At 38.0% G+C, this 12,500-nt stretch overlaps 2 non-coding genes and 52 pseudogenes across 2 annotated transcripts; all 54 read left to right on the top strand.

Annotated features, from left to right (window-relative positions):
* LOC148443635 (5S ribosomal RNA) overlaps positions 1-65 on the top strand; it is a 119-nt pseudogene extending 54 nt beyond the window's left edge.
* A 116-nt stretch (positions 66-181) lies between these two features.
* Positions 182-300, top strand: LOC148443634 (5S ribosomal RNA; annotated as a pseudogene).
* A 116-nt stretch (positions 301-416) lies between these two features.
* Positions 417-535, top strand: LOC148443633 (5S ribosomal RNA; annotated as a pseudogene).
* Positions 536-651: 116 nt separating this feature from the next.
* On the top strand, positions 652-770 carry LOC148443632 (5S ribosomal RNA; annotated as a pseudogene).
* A 116-nt stretch (positions 771-886) lies between these two features.
* LOC148443631 (5S ribosomal RNA) lies at positions 887-1,005 on the top strand (annotated as a pseudogene).
* Positions 1,006-1,120: 115 nt separating this feature from the next.
* On the top strand, positions 1,121-1,239 carry LOC148443630 (5S ribosomal RNA; annotated as a pseudogene).
* Positions 1,240-1,354: 115 nt separating this feature from the next.
* On the top strand, positions 1,355-1,473 carry LOC148443629 (5S ribosomal RNA; annotated as a pseudogene).
* Positions 1,474-1,589: 116 nt separating this feature from the next.
* On the top strand, positions 1,590-1,708 carry LOC148443628 (5S ribosomal RNA; annotated as a pseudogene).
* A 116-nt stretch (positions 1,709-1,824) lies between these two features.
* On the top strand, positions 1,825-1,943 carry LOC148443627 (5S ribosomal RNA; annotated as a pseudogene).
* A 116-nt stretch (positions 1,944-2,059) lies between these two features.
* LOC148443626 (5S ribosomal RNA) lies at positions 2,060-2,178 on the top strand (annotated as a pseudogene).
* Positions 2,179-2,293: 115 nt separating this feature from the next.
* On the top strand, positions 2,294-2,412 carry LOC148443625 (5S ribosomal RNA; annotated as a pseudogene).
* Positions 2,413-2,527: 115 nt separating this feature from the next.
* LOC148443624 (5S ribosomal RNA) lies at positions 2,528-2,646 on the top strand (annotated as a pseudogene).
* Positions 2,647-2,762: 116 nt separating this feature from the next.
* On the top strand, positions 2,763-2,881 carry LOC148443623 (5S ribosomal RNA; annotated as a pseudogene).
* Positions 2,882-2,996: 115 nt separating this feature from the next.
* Positions 2,997-3,115, top strand: LOC148443622 (5S ribosomal RNA; annotated as a pseudogene).
* Positions 3,116-3,231: 116 nt separating this feature from the next.
* LOC148443621 (5S ribosomal RNA) lies at positions 3,232-3,350 on the top strand (annotated as a pseudogene).
* Positions 3,351-3,466: 116 nt separating this feature from the next.
* Positions 3,467-3,585, top strand: LOC148443620 (5S ribosomal RNA; annotated as a pseudogene).
* Positions 3,586-3,701: 116 nt separating this feature from the next.
* LOC148443619 (5S ribosomal RNA) lies at positions 3,702-3,820 on the top strand (annotated as a pseudogene).
* A 116-nt stretch (positions 3,821-3,936) lies between these two features.
* LOC148443618 (5S ribosomal RNA) lies at positions 3,937-4,055 on the top strand (annotated as a pseudogene).
* Positions 4,056-4,171: 116 nt separating this feature from the next.
* On the top strand, positions 4,172-4,290 carry LOC148443617 (5S ribosomal RNA; annotated as a pseudogene).
* Positions 4,291-4,406: 116 nt separating this feature from the next.
* On the top strand, positions 4,407-4,525 carry LOC148443616 (5S ribosomal RNA; annotated as a pseudogene).
* A 116-nt stretch (positions 4,526-4,641) lies between these two features.
* Positions 4,642-4,760, top strand: LOC148443615 (5S ribosomal RNA; annotated as a pseudogene).
* A 115-nt stretch (positions 4,761-4,875) lies between these two features.
* On the top strand, positions 4,876-4,994 carry LOC148443614 (5S ribosomal RNA; annotated as a pseudogene).
* A 115-nt stretch (positions 4,995-5,109) lies between these two features.
* Positions 5,110-5,228, top strand: LOC148443613 (5S ribosomal RNA; annotated as a pseudogene).
* A 116-nt stretch (positions 5,229-5,344) lies between these two features.
* On the top strand, positions 5,345-5,463 carry LOC148443612 (5S ribosomal RNA). The gene has a single exon (XR_015875555.1). It is a non-coding gene; the product is annotated as a 5S ribosomal RNA (ribosomal RNA).
* A 116-nt stretch (positions 5,464-5,579) lies between these two features.
* Positions 5,580-5,698, top strand: LOC148443611 (5S ribosomal RNA; annotated as a pseudogene).
* Positions 5,699-5,813: 115 nt separating this feature from the next.
* Positions 5,814-5,932, top strand: LOC148443610 (5S ribosomal RNA; annotated as a pseudogene).
* A 116-nt stretch (positions 5,933-6,048) lies between these two features.
* On the top strand, positions 6,049-6,167 carry LOC148443609 (5S ribosomal RNA; annotated as a pseudogene).
* A 116-nt stretch (positions 6,168-6,283) lies between these two features.
* LOC148443608 (5S ribosomal RNA) lies at positions 6,284-6,402 on the top strand (annotated as a pseudogene).
* A 116-nt stretch (positions 6,403-6,518) lies between these two features.
* Positions 6,519-6,637, top strand: LOC148443607 (5S ribosomal RNA; annotated as a pseudogene).
* A 116-nt stretch (positions 6,638-6,753) lies between these two features.
* Positions 6,754-6,872, top strand: LOC148443606 (5S ribosomal RNA; annotated as a pseudogene).
* A 115-nt stretch (positions 6,873-6,987) lies between these two features.
* LOC148443605 (5S ribosomal RNA) lies at positions 6,988-7,105 on the top strand (annotated as a pseudogene).
* Positions 7,106-7,221: 116 nt separating this feature from the next.
* On the top strand, positions 7,222-7,340 carry LOC148443604 (5S ribosomal RNA; annotated as a pseudogene).
* A 116-nt stretch (positions 7,341-7,456) lies between these two features.
* On the top strand, positions 7,457-7,575 carry LOC148443603 (5S ribosomal RNA; annotated as a pseudogene).
* A 115-nt stretch (positions 7,576-7,690) lies between these two features.
* LOC148443602 (5S ribosomal RNA) lies at positions 7,691-7,809 on the top strand (annotated as a pseudogene).
* A 115-nt stretch (positions 7,810-7,924) lies between these two features.
* LOC148443601 (5S ribosomal RNA) lies at positions 7,925-8,043 on the top strand (annotated as a pseudogene).
* A 115-nt stretch (positions 8,044-8,158) lies between these two features.
* Positions 8,159-8,277, top strand: LOC148443600 (5S ribosomal RNA; annotated as a pseudogene).
* A 115-nt stretch (positions 8,278-8,392) lies between these two features.
* Positions 8,393-8,511, top strand: LOC148443599 (5S ribosomal RNA; annotated as a pseudogene).
* A 116-nt stretch (positions 8,512-8,627) lies between these two features.
* LOC148443598 (5S ribosomal RNA) lies at positions 8,628-8,746 on the top strand. Its single transcript, XR_015875554.1, has one exon. It is a non-coding gene; the product is annotated as a 5S ribosomal RNA (ribosomal RNA).
* A 116-nt stretch (positions 8,747-8,862) lies between these two features.
* On the top strand, positions 8,863-8,981 carry LOC148443597 (5S ribosomal RNA; annotated as a pseudogene).
* Positions 8,982-9,096: 115 nt separating this feature from the next.
* On the top strand, positions 9,097-9,215 carry LOC148443596 (5S ribosomal RNA; annotated as a pseudogene).
* Positions 9,216-9,331: 116 nt separating this feature from the next.
* On the top strand, positions 9,332-9,450 carry LOC148443595 (5S ribosomal RNA; annotated as a pseudogene).
* Positions 9,451-9,566: 116 nt separating this feature from the next.
* LOC148443594 (5S ribosomal RNA) lies at positions 9,567-9,685 on the top strand (annotated as a pseudogene).
* A 116-nt stretch (positions 9,686-9,801) lies between these two features.
* LOC148443593 (5S ribosomal RNA) lies at positions 9,802-9,920 on the top strand (annotated as a pseudogene).
* Positions 9,921-10,036: 116 nt separating this feature from the next.
* LOC148443592 (5S ribosomal RNA) lies at positions 10,037-10,155 on the top strand (annotated as a pseudogene).
* A 115-nt stretch (positions 10,156-10,270) lies between these two features.
* LOC148443591 (5S ribosomal RNA) lies at positions 10,271-10,389 on the top strand (annotated as a pseudogene).
* Positions 10,390-10,505: 116 nt separating this feature from the next.
* On the top strand, positions 10,506-10,624 carry LOC148443590 (5S ribosomal RNA; annotated as a pseudogene).
* A 116-nt stretch (positions 10,625-10,740) lies between these two features.
* Positions 10,741-10,859, top strand: LOC148443589 (5S ribosomal RNA; annotated as a pseudogene).
* A 115-nt stretch (positions 10,860-10,974) lies between these two features.
* On the top strand, positions 10,975-11,093 carry LOC148443588 (5S ribosomal RNA; annotated as a pseudogene).
* Positions 11,094-11,209: 116 nt separating this feature from the next.
* On the top strand, positions 11,210-11,328 carry LOC148443587 (5S ribosomal RNA; annotated as a pseudogene).
* Positions 11,329-11,443: 115 nt separating this feature from the next.
* Positions 11,444-11,562, top strand: LOC148443586 (5S ribosomal RNA; annotated as a pseudogene).
* A 116-nt stretch (positions 11,563-11,678) lies between these two features.
* Positions 11,679-11,797, top strand: LOC148443585 (5S ribosomal RNA; annotated as a pseudogene).
* Positions 11,798-11,913: 116 nt separating this feature from the next.
* On the top strand, positions 11,914-12,032 carry LOC148443584 (5S ribosomal RNA; annotated as a pseudogene).
* A 116-nt stretch (positions 12,033-12,148) lies between these two features.
* Positions 12,149-12,267, top strand: LOC148443583 (5S ribosomal RNA; annotated as a pseudogene).
* Positions 12,268-12,382: 115 nt separating this feature from the next.
* The window catches only part of LOC148443582 (5S ribosomal RNA), a 119-nt pseudogene continuing 1 nt past the window's right edge, over positions 12,383-12,500 (top strand).

Here is a 12,500-nt window from a genome sequence, read left to right as displayed (position 1 = left end):
TGCAGTGTTGGGCCTGATTAGTACTTGGATGTGAGACCTTCTGGGAATACCAGGTGCTGTAGGTAATTTTATACTGCCATAACATTCTTTTCTATTACATTTTACATTTAATTTTTTCAACTTATCAATGAATTTACTTGAGTTAAGAAGTAATAGAGGTCTACAGTTAATGGTTTTGGTCAACTAAAGCCAAACCACACTGGACATGCCCAATCTCGTCTGATCTTGGAAGCTATGCAGTGTTGGGCCTGGTTAGTACTTGGATGGGAGACCACCTGGGAATACCAGGAGCTGTAGGTAATTTTATACTGCCAAAACATTCTTTTCTATTACATTTTACATTTCATTTTTCAACTTTTTCATTGAATTTACTTGAGTTAAGAAGTAAAAGAGGTCTAAAGTTAATGTTTTTGAGCATCTACAGCCAAACCACACTGGACATGCCCAATCTCGTCTGATCTTGGAAGCTATGCAGTGTTGGGCCTGGTTAGTACTTGGATGGGAGACCACCTAGGAATCCCAGGTGCTGTAGGTAATTTTATACTGCCATAACAGTCTATTCTATTACATTTTACATTTAATTTTTTCAACTTATCAATGAATTTACTTGAGTTAAGAAGTAATAGAGGTCAAAAGTTAATGCTTTTGAGCACCTACAGCCAATCCACACTGGACATTCCCAATCTCGTTTGATCTTGGAAGCTATGCAGTGTTGGGCCTGTTTAGTACTTGGATGGGAGACCACCTGGGAATACCAGGTGCTGTAGGTAATTTTATACTGCCATAACATTCTTTTCTATTACATTTTACATTTAATTTTTTCAACTTATCAATGAATTTACTTGAGTTAAGAAGTAATAGAGTTCTAAAGTTAATGCTTTTGAGCACCTACAGCCAAACCACACTGGACGTGCCCAATCTCGTTTGAACTTGGAAGCTATGCAGTGTTGGGCCTGGTTAGTACTTGGACGGGAGACCACCTGGGAATGCCAGGTGCTGTAGGTAATTTTATACTGCCATAACATTCTTTTCTATTACATTATACATTTCATTTTTCAACTAATCATTGAATTTACTTGAGTTAAGAAGTAAAAGAGGCCTAAAGTTAATGTTTTTGAGCACCTACAGCCAAACCACACTGGACATGCCCAATCTCGACTGAACTTGGAAGCTATGCAGTGTTGGGCCTGGTTAGTACTTGGATGGGAGACCACCTGGGAATACCAGGAGCTGTAGGTAATTTTATACTGCCAAAACATTCTTTTCTATTACATTTTACATTTCATTTTTCAATTTATCATTGAATTTACTTGAGTTAAGAAGTAAAAGAGGTCTAAAATTTATGTTTTTGAGCACCTACAGCCAAACCACACTGGACATGCCCAATCTCGTCTGATCTTGGAAGCTATGCAGTGTTGGGCCTGGTTAGTACTTGGATGGGAGACCACCTAGGAATCCCAGGTTCTGTAGGTAATTTTATACTGCCATAACAGTCTATTCTATTACATTTTACATTTAATTTTTTCAACTTATCAATGAATTTACTTGAGTTAAGAAGTAATAGAGGTCAAAAGTTAATGCTTTTGAGCACCTACAGCCAAACCACACTGGACATTCCCAATCTTGTTTGATCTTGGAAGCTATGCAGTGTTGGGCCTGGTTAGTACTTGGACGGGAGACCACCTGGGAATACCAGGTGCTGTAGGTAATTTTATACTGCCATAACATTCTTTTCTATTACATTTTACATTTAATTTTTTCAACTTATCAATGAATTTACTTGAGTTAAGAAGTAATTGAGGTCTAAAGTTAGAGGTTTTGAGCACCTACAGCCAATCCACACTGGACATTCCCAATCTCGTTTGATCTTGGAAGCTATGCAGTGTTGGGCCTGTTTAGTACTTGGATGGGAGACCACCTGGGAATACCAGGTGCTGTAGGTAATTTTATACTGCCATAACATTCTTTTCTATTACATTTTACATTTAATTTTTTCAACTTATCAATGAATTTACTTGAGTTAAGAAGTAATAGAGTTCTAAAGTTAATGCTTTTGAGCACCTACAGCCAAACCACACTGGACGTGCCCAATCTCGTTTGAACTTGGAAGCTATGCAGTGTTGGGCCTGGTTAGTACTTGGACGGGAGACCACCTGGGAATGCCAGGTGCTGTAGGTAATTTTATACTGCCATAACATTCTTTTCTATTACATTATACATTTCATTTTTCAACTAATCATTGAATTTACTTGAGTTAAGAAGTAAAAGAGGCCTAAAGTTAATGTTTTTGAGCACCTACAGCCAAACCACACTGGACATGCCCAATCTCGACTGAACTTGGAAGCTATGCAGTGTTGGGCCTGGTTAGTACTTGGATGGGAGACCACCTGGGAATACCAGGAGCTGTAGGTAATTTTATACTGCCAAAACATTCTTTTCTATTACATTTTACATTTCATTTTTCAATTTATCATTGAATTTACTTGAGTTAAGAAGTAAAAGAGGTCTAAAATTTATGTTTTTGAGCACCTACAGCCAAACCACACTGGACATGCCCAATCTCGTCTGATCTTGGAAGCTATGCAGTGTTGGGCCTGGTTAGTACTTGGATGGGAGACCACCTAGGAATCCCAGGTTCTGTAGGTAATTTTATACTGCCATAACAGTCTATTCTATTACATTTTACATTTAATTTTTTCAACTTATCAATGAATTTACTTGAGTTAAGAAGTAATAGAGGTCAAAAGTTAATGCTTTTGAGCACCTACAGCCAAACCACACTGGACATGCCCAATATCATCTGATCTTGGAAGCTATGCAGTGTTGGGCCTGGTTAGTACTTGGATGGGAGACCACCTAGGAATCCCAGGTGCTGTAGGTAATTTTATACTGCCATAACATTCTTTTCTATTACATTTTACATTTCATTTTTCAACTAATCATTGAATTTACTTGAGTTAAGAAGTAAAAGAGGTCTAAAGTTAATGTTTTTGAGCACCTACAGCCAAACCACACTGGAAATGCCCAATCTCGACTGAACTTGGAATCTATGCAGTGTTGGGCCTGGTTAGTACTTGGATGGGAGACCACCTGGGAATACCAGGTGCTGTAGGTAATTTTATACTGCCATAACATTCTTTTCTATTACATTTTACATTTAATTTTTTCAACTTATCAATGAATTTACTTGAGTTAAGAAGTAATAGAGGTCTAAAGTTAATGTTTTTGAGCACCTACAGCCAAACCACACAGGACATGCCCAATCTCGTCTGAACTTGGAAGCTATGCAGTGTTGGGCCTGGTTAGTACTTGGATGGGAGACCACCTGGGAATACCAGGTGCTGTAGGTAATTTTATACTGCCATAACATTCTTTTCTATTACATTTTACATTTAATTTTTTCAACATATCAATGAATTTACTTGAGTTAAGAAGTAATAGAGGTCTAAAATTAATGCTTTTGAGCACCTACAGCCGAACCACACTGGACATGCCCAATCTCGTCTGATCTTGGAAGCTATGCAGTGTTGGGCCTGGTTAGTACTTGGATGGGAGACCACCTGGGAATACCAGGTGCTGTAGGTAATTTTATATAGCCATAACATTCTTTTCTATTACATTTTACATTACATTTTTTCAACTTATCAATGAATTTACTTGAGTTAAGAAGTAAAAGAGGTCTAAAGTTAATGTTTTTGAGCACCTACTGCCAAACCACACTGGACATGCCCAATCTTGTTTGATCTTGGAAGCTATGCAGTGTTGGGCCTGATTAGTACTTGGATGTGAGACCTTCTGGGAATACCAGGTGCTGTAGGTAATTTTATACTGCCATAACATTCTTTTCTATTACATTTTACATTTAATTTTTTCAACTTATCAATGAATTTACTTGAGTTAAGAAGTAATAGAGGTCTACAGTTAATGGTTTTGGTCAACTAAAGCCAAACCACACTGGACATGCCCAATCTCGTCTGATCTTGGAAGCTATGCAGTGTTGGGCCTGGTTAGTACTTGGATGGGAGACCACCTGGGAATACCAGGAGCTGTAGGTAATTTTATACTGCCAAAACATTCTTTTCTATTACATTTTACATTTCATTTTTCAACTTTTTCATTGAATTTACTTGAGTTAAGAAGTAAAAGAGGTCTAAAGTTAATGTTTTTGAGCATCTACAGCCAAACCACACTGGACATGCCCAATCTCGTCTGATCTTGGAAGCTATGCAGTGTTGGGCCTGGTTAGTACTTGGATGGGAGACCACCTAGGAATCCCAGGTGCTGTAGGTAATTTTATACTGCCATAACAGTCTATTCTATTACATTTTACATTTAATTTTTTCAACTTATCAATGAATTTACTTGAGTTAAGAAGTAATAGAGGTCAAAAGTTAATGCTTTTGAGCACCTACAGCCAATCCACACTGGACATTCCCAATCTCGTTTGATCTTGGAAGCTATGCAGTGTTGGGCCTGTTTAGTACTTGGATGGGAGACCACCTGGGAATACCAGGTGCTGTAGGTAATTTTATACTGCCATAACATTCTTTTCTATTACATTTTACATTTAATTTTTTCAACTTATCAATGAATTTACTTGAGTTAAGAAGTAATAGAGTTCTAAAGTTAATGCTTTTGAGCACCTACAGCCAAACCACACTGGACGTGCCCAATCTCGTTTGAACTTGGAAGCTATGCAGTGTTGGGCCTGGTTAGTACTTGGACGGGAGACCACCTGGGAATGCCAGGTGCTGTAGGTAATTTTATACTGCCATAACATTCTTTTCTATTACATTATACATTTCATTTTTCAACTAATCATTGAATTTACTTGAGTTAAGAAGTAAAAGAGGCCTAAAGTTAATGTTTTTGAGCACCTACAGCCAAACCACACTGGACATGCCCAATCTCGACTGAACTTGGAAGCTATGCAGTGTTGGGCCTGGTTAGTACTTGGATGGGAGACCACCTGGGAATACCAGGTGCTGTAGGTAATTTTATACTGCCATAACATTCTTTCTATTACATTTTACATTTAATTTTTTCAACTTATCAATGAATTTACTTGAGTTAAGAAGTAATAGAGGTCTAAAGTTAATGGCTTTGGGCAACTACAGCCAAACCACACTGGACATGCCCAATCTCGTCTGATCTTGGAAGCTATGCAGTGTTGGGCCTGGTTAGTACTTGGATGGGAGACCACCTAGGAATCCCAGGTTCTGTAGGTAATTTTATACTGCCATAACAGTCTATTCTATTACATTTTACATTTAATTTTTTCAACTTATCAATGAATTTACTTGAGTTAAGAAGTAATAGAGGTCAAAAGTTAATGCTTTTGAGCACCTACAGCCAAACCACACTGGACATTCCCAATCTCGTTTGATCTTGGAAGCTATGCAGTGTTGGGCCTGGTTAGTACTTGGATGGGAGACCACCTGGGAATACCAGGTGCTGTAGGTAATTTTATACTGCCATAACATTCTTTTCTATTACATTTTACATTTAATTTTTTCAACTTATCAATGAATTTACTTGAGTTAAGAAGTAATTGAGGTCTAAAGTTAGAAGTTTTGGGCACCTACAGCCAAACCACACTGGACATGCCCAATATCATCTGATCTTGGAAGCTATGCAGTGTTGGGCCTGGTTAGTACTTGGATGGGAGACCACCTAGGAATCCCAGGTGCTGTAGGTAATTTTATACTGCCATAACATTCTTTTCTATTACATTTTACATTTCATTTTTCAACTAATCATTGAATTTACTTGAGTTAAGAAGTAAAAGAGGTCTAAAGTTAATGTTTTTGAGCACCTACAGCCAAACCACACTGGAAATGCCCAATCTCGACTGAACTTGGAATCTATGCAGTGTTGGGCCTGGTTAGTACTTGGATGGGAGACCACCTGGGAATACCAGGTGCTGTAGGTAATTTTATACTGCCATAACATTCTTTTCTATTACATTTTACATTTAATTTTTTCAACTTATCAATGAATTTACTTGAGTTAAGAAGTAATAGAGGTCTAAAGTTAATGTTTTTGAGCACCTACAGCCAAACCACATAGGACATGCCCAATCTCGTCTGAACTTGGAAGCTATGCAGTGTTGGGCCTGGTTAGTACTTGGATGGGAGACCACCTGGGAATACCAGGTGCTGTAGGTAATATTATACTGCCATAACATTCTTTTCTATTACATTTTACATTTAATTTTTTCAACATATCAATGAATTTACTTGAGTTAAGAAGTAATAGAGGTCTAAAATTAATGCTTTTGAGCACCTACAGCCGAACCACACTGGACATGCCCAATCTCGTCTGATCTTGGAAGCTATGCAGTGTTGGGCCTGGTTAGTACTTGGATGGGAGACCACCTGGGAATACCAGGTGCTGTAGGTAATTTTATATAGCCATAACATTCTTTTCTATTACATTTTACATTACATTTTTTCAACTTATCAATGAATTTACTTGAGTTAAGAAGTAAAAGAGGTCTAAAGTTAATGTTTTTGAGCACCTACTGCCAAACCACACTGGACATGCCCAATCTTGTTTGATCTTGGAAGCTATGCAGTGTTGGGCCTGATTAGTACTTGGATGTGAGACCTCCTGGGAATACCAGGTGCTGTAGGTAATTTTATACTGCCATAACATTCTTTTCTATTACATTTTACATTTAATTTTTTCAACTTATCAATGAATTTACTTGAGTTAAGAAGTAATAGAGGTCTAAAGTTAATGGTTTTGGGCAACTAAAGCCAAACCACACTGGACATGCCCAATCTCGTCTGATCTTGGAAGCTATGCAGTGTTGGGCCTGGTTAGTACTTGGATGGGAGACCACCTGGGAATACCAGGAGCTGTAGGTAATTTTATACTGCCAAAACATTCTTTTCTATTACATTTTACATTTCATTTTTCAACTTATCATTGAATTTACTTGAGTTAAGAAGTAAAAGAGGTCTAAAGTTAATGTTTTTGAGCGCCTACAGCCAAACCACACTGGACATGCCCAATCTCGTCTGATCTTGAAGCTATGCAGTGTTGGGCCTGGTTAGTACTTGGATGGGAGACCACCTAGGAATCCCAGGTGCTGTAGGTAATTTTATACTGCCATAACAGTCTATTCTATTACATTTTACATTTAATTTTTTCAACTTATCAATGAATTTACTTGAGTTAAGAAGTAATAGAGGTCAAAAGTTAATGCTTTTGAGCACCTACAGCCAATCCACACTGGACATTCCCAATCTCGTTTGATCTTGGAAGCTATGCAGTGTTGGGCCTGTTTAGTACTTGGATGGGAAACCACCTGGGAATACCAGGTGCTGTAGGTAATTTTATACTGCCATAACATTCTTTTCTATTACATTTTACATTTAATTTTTTCAACTTATCAATGAATTTACTTGAGTTAAGAAGTAATAGAGTTCTAAAGTTAATGCTTTTGAGCACCTACAGCCAAACCACACTGGACGTGCCCAATCTCGTTTGAACTTGGAAGCTATGCAGTGTTGGGCCTGGTTAGTACTTGGACGGGAGACCACCTGGGAATGCCAGGTGCTGTAGGTAATTTTATACTGCCATAACATTCTTTTCTATTACATTATACATTTCATTTTTCAACTAATCATTGAATTTACTTGAGTTAAGAAGTAAAAGAGGCCTAAAGTTAATGTTTTTGAGCACCTACAGCCAAACCACACTGGACATGCCCAATCTCGACTGAACTTGGAAGCTATGCAGTGTTGGGCCTGGTTAGTACTTGGATGGGAGACCACCTGGGAATACCAGGTGCTGTAGGTAATTTTATACTGCCATAACATTCTTTCTATTACATTTTACATTTAATTTTTTCAACTTATCAATGAATTTACTTGAGTTAAGAAGTAATAGAGGTCTAAAGTTAATGGCTTTGGGCAACTACAGCCAAACCACACTGGACATGCCCAATCTCATCTGATCTTGGAAGCTATGCAGTGTTGGGCCTTGTTAGTACTTGGATGGGAGACCACCTGGGAATACCAGGAGCTGTAGGTATTTTTATACTGCCAAAACATTCTTTTCTATTACATTTTACATTTCATTTTTCAACTTATCATTGAATTTACTTGAGTTAAGAAGTAAAAGAGGTCTAAAATTAATGTTTTTGAGCACCTACAGCCAAACCACACTGGACATGCCCAATCTCGTCTGATCTTGGAAGCTATGCAGTGTTGGGCCTGGTTAGTACTTGGATGGGAGACCACCTGGGAATACCAGGAGCTGTAGGTATTTTTATACTGCCAAAACATTATTTTCTATTACATTTTACATTTCATTTTTCAACTTATCATTGAATTTACTTGAGTTAAGAAGTAAAAGAGGTCTAAAATTAATGTTTTTGAGCACCTACAGCCAAACCACACTGGACATGCCCAATCTCGTCTGATCTTGGAAGCTATGCAGTGTTGGGCCTGGTTAGTACTTGGATGGGAGACCACCTAGGAATCCCAGGTTCTGTAGGTAATTTTATACTGCCATAACAGTCTATTCTATTACATTTTACATTTAATTTTTTCAACTTATCAATGAATTTACTTGAGTTAAGAAGTAATAGAGGTCAAAAGTTAATGCTTTTGAGCACCTACAGCCAAACCACACTGGACATTCCCAATCTCGTTTGATCTTGGAAGCTATGCAGTGTTGGGCCTGGTTAGTACTTGGATGGGAGACCACCTGGGAATACCAGGTGCTGTAGGTAATTTTATACTGCCATAACATTCTTTTCTATTACATTTTACATTTAATTTTTTCAACTTATCAATGAATTTACTTGAGTTAAGAAGTAATTGAGGTCTAAAGTTAGAAGTTTTGGGCACCTACAGCCAAACCACACTGGACATGCCCAATATCATCTGATCTTGGAAGCTATGCAGTGTTGGGCCTGGTTAGTACTTGGATGGGAGACCACCTAGGAATCCCAGGTGCTGTAGGTAATTTTATACTGCCATAACATTCTTTTCTATTACATTTTACATTTCATTTTTCAACTAATCATTGAATTTACTTGAGTTAAGAAGTATAAGAGGTCTAAAGTTAATGTTTTTGAGCACCTACAGCCAAACCACACTGGAAATGCCCAATCTCGACTGAACTTGGAATCTATGCAGTGTTGGGCCTGGTTAGTACTTGGATGGGAGACCACCTGGGAATACCAGGTGCTGTAGGTAATTTTATACTGCCATAACATTCTTTTCTATTACATTTTACATTTAATTTTTTCAACTTATCAATGAATTTACTTGAGTTAAGAAGTAATAGAGGTCTAAAGTTAATGTTTTTGAGCACCTACAGCCAAACCACATAGGACATGCCCAATCTCGTCTGAACTTGGAAGCTATGCAGTGTTGGGCCTGGTTAGTACTTGGATGGGAGACCACCTGGGAATACCAGGTGCTGTAGGTAATTTTATACTGCCATAACATTCTTTTCTATTACATTTTACATTTAATTTTTTCAACATATCAATGAATTTACTTGAGTTAAGAAGTAATAGAGGTCTAAAATTAATGCTTTTGAGCACCTACAGCCGAACCACACTGGACATGCCCAATCTCGTCTGATCTTGGAAGCTATGCAGTGTTGGGCCTGGTTAGTACATGGATGGGAGACCACCTGGGAATACCAGGTGCTGTAGGTAATTTTATATAGCCATAACATTCTTTTCTATTACATTTTACATTACATTTTTTCAACTTATCAATGAATTTACTTGAGTTAAGAAGTAAAAGAGGTCTAAAGTTAATGTTTTTGAGCACCTACTGCCAAACCACACTGGACATGCCCAATCTTGTTTGATCTTGGAAGCTATGCAGTGTTGGGCCTGATTAGTACTTGGATGTGAGACCTCCTGGGAATACCAGGTGCTGTAGGTAATTTTATACTGCCATAACATTCTTTTCTATTACATTTTACATTTAATTTTTTCAACTTATCAATGAATTTACTTGAGTTAAGAAGTAATAGAGGTCTAAAGTTAATGGTTTTGGGCAACTAAAGCCAAACCACACTGGACATGCCCAATCTCGTCTGATCTTGGAAGCTATGCAGTGTTGGGCCTGGTTAGTACTTGGATGGGAGACCACCTGGGAATACCAGGAGCTGTAGGTAATTTTATACTGCCAAAACATTCTTTTCTATTACATTTTACATTTCATTTTTCAACTTATCATTGAATTTACTTGAGTTAAGAAGTAAAAGAGGTCTAAAGTTAATGTTTTTGAGCGCCTACAGCCAAACCACACTGGACATGCCCAATCTCGTCTGATCTTGGAAGCTATGCAGTGTTGGGCCTGGTTAGTACTTGGATGGGAGACCACCTAGGAATCCCAGGTGCTGTAGGTAATTTTATACTGCCATAACAGTCTATTCTATTACATTTTACATTTAATTTTTTCAACTTATCAATGAATTTACTTGAGTTAAGAAGTAATAGAGGTCAAAAGTTAATGCTTTTGAGCACCTACAGCCAATCCACACTGGACATTCCCAATCTCATTTGATCTTGGAAGCTACGCAGTGTTGGGCCTGTTTAGTACTTGGATGGGAGACCACCTGGGAATACCAGGTGCTGTAGGTAATTTTATACTGCCATAACATTCTTTTCTATTACATTTTACATTTAATTTTTTCAACTTATCAATGAATTTACTTGAGTTAAGAAGTAATAGAGTTCTAAAGTTAATGCTTTTGAGCACCTACAGCCAAACCACACTGGACATGCCCAATCTCGTTTGATCTTGGAAGCTATGCAGTGTTGGGCCTGGTTAGTACTTGGACGGGAGACCACCTGGGAATGCCAGGTGCTGTATGTAATTTTATACTGCCATAACATTCTTTTCTATTACATTATACATTTCATTTTTCAACTAATCATTGAATTTACTTGAGTTAAGAAGTAAAAGAGGCCTAAAGTTAATGTTTTTGAGCACCTACAGCCAAACCACACTGGACATGCCCAATCTCGACTGAACTTGGAAGCTATGCAGTGTTGGGCCTGGTTAGTACTTGGATGGGAGACCACCTTGGAATACCAGGTGCTGTAGGTAATTTTATACTGCCATAACATTCTTTTCTATTACATTTTACATTTAATTTTTTCAACTTATCAATGAATTTACTTGAGTTAAGAAGTAATAGAGGTCTAAAGTTAATGGTTTTGGGCAACTACAGCCAAACCACACTGGACATGCCCAATCTCGTCTGATCTTGGAAGCTATGCAGTGTTGGGCATTGTTAGTACTTGGATGGGAGACCACCTGGGAATACCAGGAGCTGTAGGTAATTTTATACTGCCAAAACATTCTTTTCTATTACATTTTACAGTTCATTTTTCAACTTATCATTGAATTTACTTGAGTTAAGAAGTAAAAGAGGTCTAAAATTAATGTTTTTGAGCACCTACAGCCAAAGCACACTGGACATGCCCAATCTCGTCTGATCTTGGAAGTTATGCAGTGTTGGGCCTGGTTAGTACTTGGATGGGAGACCACCTAGGAATCCCAGGTTCTGTAGGTAATTTTATACGGCCATAACAGTCTATTCTATTACATTTTACATTTAATTTTTTCAACTTATCAATGAATTTACTTGAGTTAAGAAGTAATAGAGGTCAAAAGTTAATGCTTTTGAGCACCTACAGCCAAACCACACTGGACATTCCCAATCTCGTTTGATCTTGGAAGCTATGCAGTGTTGGGCCTGGTTAGTACTTGGACGGGAGACCACCTGGGAATACCAGGTGCTGTAGGTAATTTTATACTGCCATAACATTCTTTTCTATTACATTTTACATTTAATTTTTTCAACTTATCAATGAATTTACTTGAGTTAAGAAGTAATTGAGGTCTAAAGTTAAAGGTTTTGGGCACCTACAGCTAAACCACACTGGACATGCCCAATATCATCTGATCTTGGAAGCTATGCAGTGTTGGGCCTGGTTAGTACTTGGATGGGGGACCACCTGGGAATACCAGGTGCTGTAGGTAATTTTATACTGCCATAACATTCTTTTCTATTACATTTTACATTTAATTTTTTCAACTTATCAATGAATTTACTTGAGTTAAGAAGTAATAGAGGTCTAAAGTTAATGTGTTTGAGCACATACAGCCAAACCACACTGGACATGCCCAATCTCGTCTGAACTTGGAAGCTATGCAGTGTTGGGCCTGGTTAGTACTTGGATGGGAGACCACCTGGGAATACCAGGAGCTGTAGGTAATTTTATACTGCCATAACATTCTTTTCTATTACATATTACATTTAATTTTTTCAACTTATCAATGAATTTACTTGAGTTAAGAAGTAATAGAGGTCTATAATTATTGGTTGGGGCACCTACAGCCAAAGCACACTGGACATGCCCAATATCGTCTGATCTTGGAAGCTATGCAGTGTTGGGCCTGGTTAGTACTTGGATGGGAGACCACCTGGGAATACCAGGTGCTGTAGGT

This window comes from Taudactylus pleione, unplaced genomic scaffold (genome assembly GCF_031769625.1).
Source record: "Taudactylus pleione unplaced genomic scaffold, aTauple2 ptg001270l, whole genome shotgun sequence".
NCBI lineage: Eukaryota > Metazoa > Chordata > Amphibia > Anura > Myobatrachidae > Taudactylus > Taudactylus pleione.
The sequence above is the reverse complement of the archived record's forward strand: the minus strand, read 5'-3'. Positions and strand labels throughout refer to the sequence as shown.